The 12619-nt window shown below is 35.5% G+C and overlaps 1 protein-coding gene across 1 annotated transcript in view; it reads left to right on the top strand.

The window, feature by feature from the left end:
* RBM33 (RNA binding motif protein 33) overlaps positions 1–12619 on the top strand; it is a 216345-nt gene that overhangs the window by 128558 nt on the left and 75168 nt on the right.

Raw genomic sequence — 12619 nt, 5'->3', positions numbered from 1 at the left:
AACATTTTTTAAAAACACGTATTCTCAAATGTATTTTCACACTCTTTCCCTCTCCCTCTCTCTCAAACACACACACATACTTTCCAGTACATTCCTTAACTTCATTTTTATAACGTGTTTTAATTTGAAGAAAAAATTCCATTAAATAGTTTTATTTGTTTAAATAAATTGTTTTATTTCAATTTTTTGTTACATTTGTGGTTAGTTTGTGGTTTTATTAAATCAATGAGAACATGTTCTTTTTAAAAACTGTTGAAAAAAATGGACCAGATCATAAGATTTTAATATCACCTGTATAAAAAACAAAGATAATTTTGTTTAACTAAGAAGTGTAAACTAGTTTTCAGGAAGAACCTATATGCCCTATTTGATTTCTTTATTTTTCTTTCTTTAGTAGGTACCATATTTATGTATGCCATTTAGCAAAGAGGTTTTAATAAAAGATCTAGATGTATAATCAGATGATTATTCAAAAATAATATTAGAATAGACTTTATGTTCAGAATATTTAATAAAACTTTCCTGTGTAGTTATTATTTATGAATTACGGTATGGTTTCTAAAACAGATTCTTATTGATTTCATACCCTTATGTTTAGCTATTTTTTTCTTTAAAATACTTTTGTTTTAAAAATGTTATTAGCAAAAGTTTGATGATATTTGTTGAGTTCTAATCCCTATTCAAAGCACTTGTCTAAATAGCTAAGATTAATTGTGTTACTTAAGGATAAGCTTATATTATTTTAGTCATTAAGTATATTTCTTTTCGCAAAGTAGTTTGTTTCCTATTGAAAAGCTAACATTTTTTGTTCTGTTCACTATTTCTCAGAATTGTGAACATCTGTGTTAAAGTCATTATTGAACTTTCATGTTTTGTTTGCATTAATAGGGATAAAATTTGAAGTGAAAAAGCAATGGTAGTTTAAGGAATAAAGACAAAGCACTGTTGTATGTAATAGATAGTTTTGTAAAAATGTGTTTACTAATATAAAATTAGAATAGTAACTTTAAATTTTCATCTACTTTTTTTCAATTGTACACATATAAGTGTATCTGACAGAAGAAAGCTTTCTTTATACTTTGAGGATATTACAAGAGGCTAATAAAAGAAATTTTTTTGTGAAAAATTGAACTTATTTTTAAATTGTGAGTATTCTAGGATTCTAAGTATTTTATTGAATTACTTTTGAAAAGTTTCTGCAAGGTGTCAAGGATTGTTGGGTCCTTAATGTTATGTCTTAAGTTTGTGAACTTGTAGTTTTAAAAATGCAGTGCTCTACTTTCTTTTGTAGTCAGACTCCCTTAGAAAAGATGATCAAATATGGAAGGTATTAAAAAAATACATTTAGAAGTATAGTACTTGATCAGAAGTCCATCAGAATATTGTTAGGGAAGGCCGTTAAACTGTTAAACATCTCCTGTCATTTTGCTTAAGCCAGATCTTTTTTTTGAGTAAATTTTTTTCCCTTTTCTACTACTAGATTAAATGTGGTTGCTATCAATGTAAATTTAATTTTGTAAACATTTAATGAGGATCTACTTTATACCAAGTGCTCCACATAGTGCTAGTTCCTAAACTATGAAATGAACCAGATATAACTAAATAAATCATAACGTATGTCCTTAAACTAATTTTCACTTGAGTAAAATTATAAAAATAGTAAAGAAGTATTGTGATTTAACAAAGCTCCTTGGAGAGTTCCTGATGGTTGTATGCTCTTTTGATTAATGTTTGTAGGTAAACTTCTTGTGTGTAGAAGTCCCAGTCAACTTTTGCTCAATATATATGCCTGGCACTGGGCCTTGTGCGTAGAAGATGCAAATAAATACTTGCTGAATAAATGTACACAGGAACTTAATAAGAGTTGTCTTGCTGCTTAGGAGTCCTACATAAATGTAGAGAAGAAGTGTGTATTTTTAACTTTTGTATATTTTATTTCTTTTTGTTTTCAAGGGTACATATTTGAATATGCAGAGTAGAATGATGTTTTGCATTTGACTATGTAAAAATTCAGTTCTGTACCCAAGTGACTAAAGAAAAAAAAACTATATAGAGAAATACTAGGATAAATTTGGTATTAATGGTAAGGTATTCCTTTCCTTCCCTGACAGTAGTAAACTTGACTTTCTTAAAAGTCTATTTTAGTTGACAATTTTATGAAATCTTGAGAAATTCTTAATTTAGAACTTGATATGCCTAGCAGTTGTCGTAAGTGATAATGCTTGAAGTTATTATATTAAAAAATCACAGAACTTTAGGAAACATAATATAAAACACTTTTTTTTTCATGGAATCATTATTTTAAATTATTTTTAAAAATTCAAATCTTAAGCCAAAATATGGTATTCTAGGCTATGCTTGATGTAGCAAAGACAACATTTTGTTTCCTGCTCATGAATATTATTTAGAAAGTTGAATGAACAGTTTTTAAAACATGTGTGAGTATCAAAATGATAAACTTGTCAAAAGAAAAGAATTCAGTGAAACATTTTGCAATATAGGTTTATGCTTAAAAATTACATTCACGTATTTAATTTTCATTATAGATACTACCATTAATACAAACTCTGAATTATTTCTTCACACTCAAATTTTTATTTCCAGTGACCATTTTATTTTTTCAAATCAGAGATAAGAATCTTAACATTTCTATAATGCATTTTTTTATTATTAAATTCAGTTTTATTGAAATACATTCACACACCATACAGTCATCCATGGTATACAATCCACTGTCCACACTATGATAACATAGTTATGCATTCATCACTGCAATCTATCTCTGAACATTTTCCTTACATCAGAAAGAACCAGAGCAAGAATAAAAAATAAAAGTGAAAAAAGAACACCCAAATCATCCCCCCCATCCCACCCCATTTGTCCTTTAGTTTTTATCCCCATTTTTCTGCTCATCCACACACTAGTTAAAGGGGGTGTGATCCACAAGGTCTTCACAATCACACTGTCACCCCTTGTAATCTACATTATTATATAATTGTCTTCAGGAGTCCAGACTGCTGGGTTGGAGTTTGGTAGTTTCAGGTATTTACTTCTAGCCATTCCAATACATTAAAACCTAAGAGGTGTTATCTATATAATGCATAAGAATGTCCACCAGAGTGACCTCTCGACTCCATTTGAAATCTCTCAGCCACTGAAACTATTTCGTCTCATTTTGCATCCCCCTTTTGGTCAAGAAGATACTCTCAGTCCCATGATGCTGGGTCCACATTCATCCCCGGGAGTCATATTCTGCATTGCCAGGGAGATTTGCAACCCTGGGAGTCGGGTCCCACGTAGAGGGGAGGGCAGCGAGTTCACCTGTCGAGATGGCTCAGTTAGCGAGAGAGAGGTCCACATCTGAGCAACACAGAGGTACTCAGGGGGAGACTCTTAGGCACAATTATATGCAAGTTTAGCCTCTCCTTTGCGGTAACAAGCTTCCTAAGGGCAAGTCCCATGATCGAGGGCTCAGCATCTATAATGCATTTTTGTATATTTCTATATAAAATCTCAATTGATAGCATATCAAAAAGATTCATCTTTTCCAAATATAAAATATATCTCAATTATTCAAATAATGGACAGTTATTGGAACAGGGGGTTAGCATAAATGCTTGTGAGTGACTTATAACCTCCCACATTTCAGCTCCTCTTTTTCTGTCAGCTACTTATCCCCCACTAATCCACTTGATTGGAATATTTTCTTTAGTGTTAGAAAATTTGAATGAAATTTCACAAAACATTTGTGGTTTTCTTTTTTGTGTATTTTTTTTTTGGTAGGGGCATGGGGTCACGGGAGGCTGCTTTACTTTTCTGCAAGTAATCTTCTCTTTTGTTTCTATCTGAACTCAGTTTTCATTTCCAAATGTTCTTTGTTTTATAGTTACAATCTAATTGCTTTCTCTTTCCACAAAGGTTATAATTGATGCTTTTTGTCCTTAATATAAAGTTTTAAAATTCTTTCCTTGCCCGTGAGTATATTTTCCAGTCATGTATTTGTCCTCAAAAAGATTTTTATTGTTTTTATTGTTTCCCATTTTAAAAAGTAATGCTAAAGTTTTGTTTATTGGAAATTTAGAGTGTTGTTTTAAGGTTTGGTAACATAAATTTTCTGTTTCAGCGCAATTATTGTTTTTAAATATACCAATAAATTCAGAGTAACTCATATTTTAAAGATTCTTGACCTCAAAGGGTATTTTAAACCTATTCAGTCCTTTTATTTTACATTGATATGTCAGATTAATACTTACATTGCAGGGTCGCCAGTTAAATACCAGGTAGTGTGTCTGCTGAATAATTTCTTTGTGATCTTTGTTTAACTTAGAAATAAAAATCATGCATTAAAAAAAGACTACTATACCTTTAACTTTAAATTAGTCTTCTTAGCAGTTACATTACTTAGACCTAACAAATGAAATTTTCCTTTGTATTTACTCTGTAACTGTAGCAAATCACAGGTATTTTTGAATGCATTCTGTTTTCATTTAACAGCTGACATGGTATCAGGTGGTAGTGATTGACATTTCTTGGATGTGTTTTATACGGCATTTCATGCAAATCATGTTTGATGAGACTGCTGCATCAAATTACATTTCTTTCTGATTATAGCCCTTGCAGATGTGAATCCAGACTATTCATCTTTGAAAAAACAAGTCTTTCTTTTGAACCATTACTGTTTTTACAACTAGCTTGCAATGCCTTGTAATTATTAGTACTAAAGATAAGGAAGGAATGATGAGTATTTTCTCTTATCAGATCTAAAAGTAGTAGCAGGCGAATTTGATGTCAGATCCTTCCTGCTGTCAAATACTGTCAGGCTTTCAAGGAGAGAATGCAGTTTAAAATGCAGGTGACATAATACCCAACATCCTCCATTTGCTAGTGGGTTTCTGATTAATCATGATTACCATATATTATCATACCATCAAATTTAATCATATCAATGAATTCCCATCTGCAGCAGTAACAGAAGCAGCTAAACACTATGGTAACAGCTATTAAAGAAGGTGGTTTAGAAAATGCAGTAACCCTTTAACTTTACTTGCTATTCTATCAGTATACATTGCCTGCATTCTGTAGAGAATATGGGTGGGTTAATTCCATATCAATAACTCAAAAGGCCTGGGAATACTCAAAGGATTTCCTCCTGCTGCCCCTTTGTAATCAGTCCGTCTTCCCATCCCCAGCCCCTGGCAACCACTGATTTGTCTTTTATTCCTATAATTTTGCCATATAAAATGGTATCAAATAGCATGTTATGTTTTCAGTCTGGCTTCTTTCACTTAACATGATGCATTTGAGAGTCATCTACTTTTTTGTACTTTGAAGTAGTTCATAACTATTTATTGCTCAGGTAGTATCCCATTTCGTGGATGTACCACAATTTACTGTCTGTTCACAGCTGAAGGGCATTTGGGTTGTTTCCAGTCTCTGGATATTGTGAATAAAGTTGCTGTAAACACTTGTGTGTAGGTTTTTGGGTGGGCATAAATTTTTGGTAAATGTCGGGGGTGGAATTGTTGGTCCTGTGTTACCTTAGAATTTAAAATAATTTAAAATTAGAATTTAAAAACAAACTGATTGCTTTCAGTTGATATAGATGATACTCTATTGCTTTTTTTTTTTTTTAGTTTTTTTTAAATTAAATTCAGTTTAATTGAGATATATTCATATACCATACAGTCATCCATGGTGTGCAGATCAACTGTTCATAGTACCATCATAGAGTTACGTACGCATTCATCACCCTAATGTATTTTTGAACATTTTCCTTATACCACAAAGAATCAAAAGAAGAATAAAAAATAAAAGTAAAAATGAACACCCAACTCATCCCCCCCATCCCACCCTATTTTTCATTTAGTTTTTGTGTCCATTTTTCTACTCATCCATCCATACACTGGATAAAGGGAGTGCCATCCACAAGGTTTTCATGATCACACTGTCACCCCTTGTAAGCTACATTGTTATACACTCATCTTCAAGAGTCAAGGCTACTGGGTTGAAGTTTGATAGTTTCAGGTATTTACTTCTAGCTATTCCAATACGTTAAAACCTAAAGAGGGTTATCTATGTAATGCGTAAGAATGTTCACCAGAGTGACCTCTCAACTGAGACATCTGTCTCAGCCACCAAAGCTTCACTTTGTTTCATCCTGCATCCCTCTTGGTGCCGGGTTCCCACTTATCCCTGGGAGTCATATCCTGCCTGGCCAGGGAGATTTCCACCCCTGGGAGTCAGGTCCCACGTAGCGGGGAGGGCAGTGAGTTCACCTGCCTAGGTGGCTTAGCTAGAGAGAGAGGGCCACATCTGAGCAACAAAGAGGCACTCAGGGGGAGACTCTTAGGCACACATACAAGCAGGTTTTGCCTCTCTTTTGCAGTAATGAGCTTCATAAGGGCATGCCCCAAGATAGAGGGCTCGGCATACCAAGCAGTCAGTCCTCAATGTTTGTGAGAACATCAGCAACAATCCAGGTGAGGAAGTCCAGCACTTCTGCATATTCCCCCAGCTCCTCAGGGGGACCCTGCATATATATTTTTATTCTCTGCTCAGATTACTTTGGGATGTGTTGCTATTTCACTGTAACCTAGACAAACGTACCATATCTCACTTCCTGTTAAAAGTTCCGTGTAATTGTGGTGTTTGAACAAACTGACTGTAGAAGTTATATTGTTTAGAAAATATAGATCCTGCACCAAATAAACATCTCTTTCCTTGGTCTCACATGGAAGTTGAAGTTTTAACACACAATCAGTTTCAGCCTTTACTCTCTGGCCCTATTTGCCTTAGTCTTAACCAGGTCTGCTTCATTCATATCTCTAATTGAAGTTTGGGCTCTTTTTCAGGCTTTTTTTTTTTTTTTTTTTTTTAATGGTTGCTGTGTGTGTTAATACTGAGATTCATATCTGCCAAACTCTAGCTCTGAGTTTCACGAGTCACACAGATACCCAGTGTTCCAGAGACCAATCAGATTATACACAAAGGGATCAGCATCTCAGAGTTTGGAGATAGCCATTACAATTCAGGAATAGATTTGACTGTTGTAAGAGCTTACAGTCTAGGGACCATTACAGTAATTGTTTCTCTGTCAGGCTGTGCTCTAAGATTCAATTCTGAGTTTACACATTGTAGTTAGTCCATATTGGTGAGGCGTTATAGTGTTTGCCTTTGTTTCTGGCGTACTTCACTCAAAATGCTGTCTACAGGATCCATTCACCTCGTTGTGTGTCTCACAGCTTCACCCCTTCTAGTAGTTGTTCAATATTTCATTGTATGCATACACCACAGTTCACCATTCTGTTCCTCTGTTGATTTACCCTTAGGCCACCTCCACCCATTGCAAATCATGAATACTGCCTCCATAAACACAGTGTACAAATGTCCATTCATGTGTCTGCTCTCGCATCTTCCAAGTACATAGCGCATAATGAGGTTGCAGGACCTTATGGCCCCCACACACTTAGCTTCTTGTGGAACCGCCACAGTGAACTCTGAAAGGCTAAACCATTCTGCCGCCTCATCAGCAGTAACTAGGTATATCCCTCTCTCCATGTTTTCTCCAGTATATTTTTACCCCTATTTATATTTTTTCCTACAATTTTATAGAGATCTATTTACACACCATACAGTTATCCACAGTGTAGAGTCAGTTGTTCACGATATCATCATATAGTTGCACATTTATCACCACAGTCAGCACTTGAACATATTGATTACTATGACAAAGTTTTTTTTTAGCGAACAATAAAAAAGATATTAAGAAGAAAAATAAAATGTCCTACAATACAATATAATAGTAAGGACAGACAACACCACCACTACCAGGAATCCCATGTCCCCTCTCATACACAGTTAGCTTTGGCATATTGCGTTTGTTACATTTAATGGAAGCATATTACAATGTTACTGTTGACCATAGACTCCAGTTTGCTTTGAAAACGTTTTTTTCCAAATACCATCCCTTTTTCAACACTCTGCATGGTTGACAATTCATTTGTTCTCCCGCATGTGAAAACATTTTTATATTTTTACGTTTAGTAACAGCCATTGGCCACTCTAGTTTTTGCCAAGTTATACAGTCCCCGTCTTCATCATCTGTCTTTACCGCTGGTGTCATACATTTCCCTATCCCACCTCTTTCAGCTTTACTCACAGACATCTTTCTTCAGTGTACTTACAATATTGTGCTACCATCACACAGTATTATGCTATCTATTTCTGGATCTATACAATCAGTCCTGCTGAACATTCTGTAGTCCTTCAGTATCAAATGTCCAATCTCTACTGTCTTTCAATCTCCTGGTAGCCTGTAAGTATTGCTTTTGATTGGTACTTTTATGAGGAAATTGTCTTTCTAGAGGACACATTGTTGATTGGTGGTGAATGAAAAAAATTATTTAGTGATTACTGTATTCCAGATTTTGCTCTGAGCCTTATGAAGTAGGTACCATTATTTTCTCCATTTTAAAGATTGAGAAACGGAATCTTGGAAAGGTTAAGTTGCTTAAGTTCACATAACGGGGTACAGGAGGTAGGAATGAATCAAAGGCAGTCTGAGTCTCAAGACTATTCTGTTAGTTATTGTGCTCTACTTCTTCCTTAAATATTAAAATACAGTTCAATGAACAGTAAAAGTAATTGAATCCAGTTGAATCAAATTGAATTTGAATCCAGTTGAATTGAATCCAGTTGAATCAAACCTATATATGATCATGACTGTCACTAAGTGCTAAAGTGGGAAAGTGTGCTCTGGTAGAGCTAGTCATTCGATGTGGTTGTTTGGGGAAAAGGACGAGAGAGGTGAAGGTCCAGAAATAAAGGGTTTTTTTCATTTTATGAAATAATGTAAACAGACTTCTTAGTAGATTCATCAAAAGCAGTATTTTATACTAAAGAAAAGAGTTTTAGCTTCTAGTATATGTTCTAGTTTTCACTGCTTGAACCGGTAACCTAATCTTAATGTTTTAACATTAATGTGCTATCCCCTCGTCCCCCGCTCCACTCCCCTGTAATATGAAACCTAGCACTTGGTATGGGGAACATGCTTCTTCAAAATCTTTAGAATGCATCTGTAGACATGAAGGTACCTTCTAGGAAAATCACTGTAGGCATTAAAACAAGGCATAACCTGAAAGAAAAAAATAAATTCTACAGAGAATACAGAAATAAGAGGATTAACATACTGTGGTAGAGGGCTATAATTTTAATTATGTCAGAGGTCACTAGTGGTCTTTATTCTTTGCATTTAACCCATTTAATCAGAATTAACTGAGAAGCTGTACTTAAGTGTCAACTGGTTTCTTATATAGTTCTTTGCATTTTAAATGAGATTAATAAATGAAAACATGTTGTAGAGGAAGATTGTTATTTATTGAAAGATTCATGAACTTTCAATGACATTCTTTAAGGTATTTAATTAGTCTTATTAAAATATACCAACTGACCCTTTTAAGGAACCTGATAAGTCACATAATAGCTCTTAGAGGCTCTCTATTCTTTGCTTTATATGATTAACTATGTGCTAAGCAATTTATGCAAAGTTTCCACCTTTTTTTTTGTAATCAAAGTTCTCAGTTCTTTCTGAATAGGATTAACGTAGATAACATCATATAATTAACAAGAGATACAAAAAATGAAAGTATAATTTGTATAAGAATTATATGAGGATAATTTCTCACCTTGGATTTTTAAAAGGGGTATAAAGAAAAGCAAAATAAAGCAATTACATGAAAGGATTAAAGTAGTCTTTTCTTTTAAAAGACGGAATTACATCATCACTAAAAGTTCTGTTAAGTGAGGCATTAACAGCTTACTAACAGTCTTAAAATAATTATGCATCTGATAGAGGAAATTGATAATTTATTATCCTTCATGCCTTTGAAATAATAAAAGTTAGTAAATGAATGATCACATCATTTAATAGTCACATCAAGTTACTATCGGACTTAAGAACCAGGGTTTTACTGCATTTCTGGAAGACAGGTTTTACTGCATTTCTTGAAGACAGATTTGTTTCAGCAAACTTTTCAGGAAAAGTGGTGTGCTGTAGTGGAAAGGGCACTTGATAAACCAAGAGTCTGAAAATATTGGTTCTTCTCCTGTAAGTTAGCACTTACTAATGTTGTAACTTGGGGTAATTCACTTTTTTTAAAAAAGCAGCTTTCAGTTTATGTCATACCCACTGCAAGAGGAAAGGTAACAGGTGTCAGGGAAGCTTACCTGGGGTTTGGAGAGTAGAGTGGGATTCCCTTGACTTCCTCTTTGCTTTTTTAATATAAAAAGCACCCAACTACTTCTCCTTACTGCGGTCCGCTTAGTCTGTGGGGCAGACTTCGCTGTCAGGAGGGGGACCCGGTATTTGCTTTGTCAGGCTGGCCACCAGGCTGCCTGCCAGGCTGCATCTTCACCAAGTTACAGGTGATTGTGCTGCTGGAGGCCTGGAGAGATTCCCAGGGCTCTGGGATGCCAACACAGTGGCCATGAGTAGGAGGGTGGACTTTCTGAAGGAGAAGCTTGTTCACTAGTGGCCCTGGTCAGCTTTGGGGATACCAGGGTGCTGGGGATTGCTTTCCCAGAGCACCCCATACCTCTGCAAGAGCTGTCGACTGAAAGTAGAACCTATGCAGCACCAGTGGTAGTCCTGAGTGAGCATAAGTGAGCCGGTTGGAGAGAATGGCTGCCATGCTGTTGCTTGTGGGCTGATAGAAACCTCAGCAACCTCTCATAGACCTTGGCCCATGATCACAGTGGGGGATGAGGTGAGGGGTGCTAGACTTCCAAGCCCATTTGCACAGTTCGCTGCAGGAGGCCAGACCACCGTGGAGAGCCCACGTGCATGGTGTGCATGTACACACGTGGATAATTCATTCTGTAAACCTGAGTTACAGTAAATGTTACTTTCTCTACCTGTGCCTTGAGGCAGTATTTATGTCAGATAAAATACGGTAGTTGGCTTTTGTCAGTCAAGATGTGAATTAGGCTGCATGTAATAGAAAACTCAGTTAACAGTGACTTAAAAAATCAAGTGCTTTATTCTTTTCATAAACATGAAAAAGTTCTGGACTGCCATAGTAGCTCTGTGAATATCTTTTTTTAATTGAATTTATTGAGGTGTAATTTACAAACAATAAACAATAAAAGTGCATAGATGTTAAGGGTATAGTTTATTGAGTTTTAACAAACGCATACACCTATGTAACTACCACCTCAATCAAGATATAGGAAATTTTTACCATCTTGGAAAGCTACTCCCTGCCCCTTTGCAGTCAATCCATGATTCCCCTGCCCAGGCAACCACTGATCTGATTTATTTTTTAATGCAATGTTATTGAGATATATTCACATAACATACAATCATACAAAGGGTATAATCAGTTCACAGTATCATCATATAGTTGTGCATTCATCACCACAATCTTTGAACATTTTCATTATTCCAAAATATAAAATAAAATTTAAAATAAAAGAAACATCCCATTCCCTTCCACCCCCCCATTGTTCATTTACTTTTGTTTTCAGTAAAGTTTTTTTTATGTTATTTTTAAAAAATTTTTTATGCAGTTTCATTGAGATATAATCACCTAACATACAACCATGCAAAGTGTACAATCAGTTCACAGTGTCATCATATAGTTGTGCATTCATCACCACAATCACACTTTGAACACTTTCATTATCCAAGAAATAAAATAAAGATTAAAATAAAAAAGAACATCCAAAACAGCCCCATTCTCCTTCTCCCCACATTGTTCATTTACTTTTTTAAATCCAGTTAATTGAGATATATTCACAGACCTTACAGTCATCCACAGTGTACAATCAGTTATTCACAGCATAATCATATTGTTGAGTGTTCATCACCAGAATCAATTTTTGAACCTTTTTCTTACTGTAAAATAAGAATAAAAGAAAAAAAGAACACCCAAATCTGTCCATCCCTTCCATCCCACCCTATTCTTCATCTAATTTTTGTCCCATTTTTCCACTTACCTACAGTGGAAAAGGAGTGGGAGCCACCGGGTTTTCACAATCACACAGTCACACTGTACAGGCTACATAGTTATACAATCGTCTTCAGGAATCAAGGGTTGCAATTTGACAGTTTTAGCCATTCCAACATACTAAAAACTAAAAAGGGATATTTATATAGCACATAAGAATACCCTCCAGAGTGACCTCTCACTCCATTTGAAATCTCTCAGCCACTGGAACCTTATTTTATTTCATCTCTCTTCCCCATCTCACAGTGCTGGGTCCAGACTCATCCCAAGGAGTCACTTCCTGTGTTGCCAGGGAGATTCACATCCCTGGGAATCATGTCCCACATACTAGGGAGGGTAGTGAGTTTACCTGCCGAGTGGGCCACATCTGAGCAACAAAGAGACTCTGTGGGGAGATTCTTAGGCACAATTATAGTAGGCTTAGCCTCTCCTTTGCATCAACAAGTCTCACAAAGGAAAGCCCCCAGATTGAGGGCTCGGCCCACGAAATTGGCAGTCAGTGTTTGTGAGAAAATCAGCAATAACCCAGGTGGGGAAGTGGGACCCGTGTCTTTTTACATCCATCATCACTTCCATGCCCATGCCTGTATTCCAGGCACAAACAAGGGAAAGGG

Source organism: Choloepus didactylus, chromosome 5, assembly GCF_015220235.1.
Source record: "Choloepus didactylus isolate mChoDid1 chromosome 5, mChoDid1.pri, whole genome shotgun sequence".
NCBI lineage: Eukaryota > Metazoa > Chordata > Mammalia > Pilosa > Megalonychidae > Choloepus > Choloepus didactylus.
This window is presented reverse-complemented; position numbering and strand designations above follow the sequence as displayed.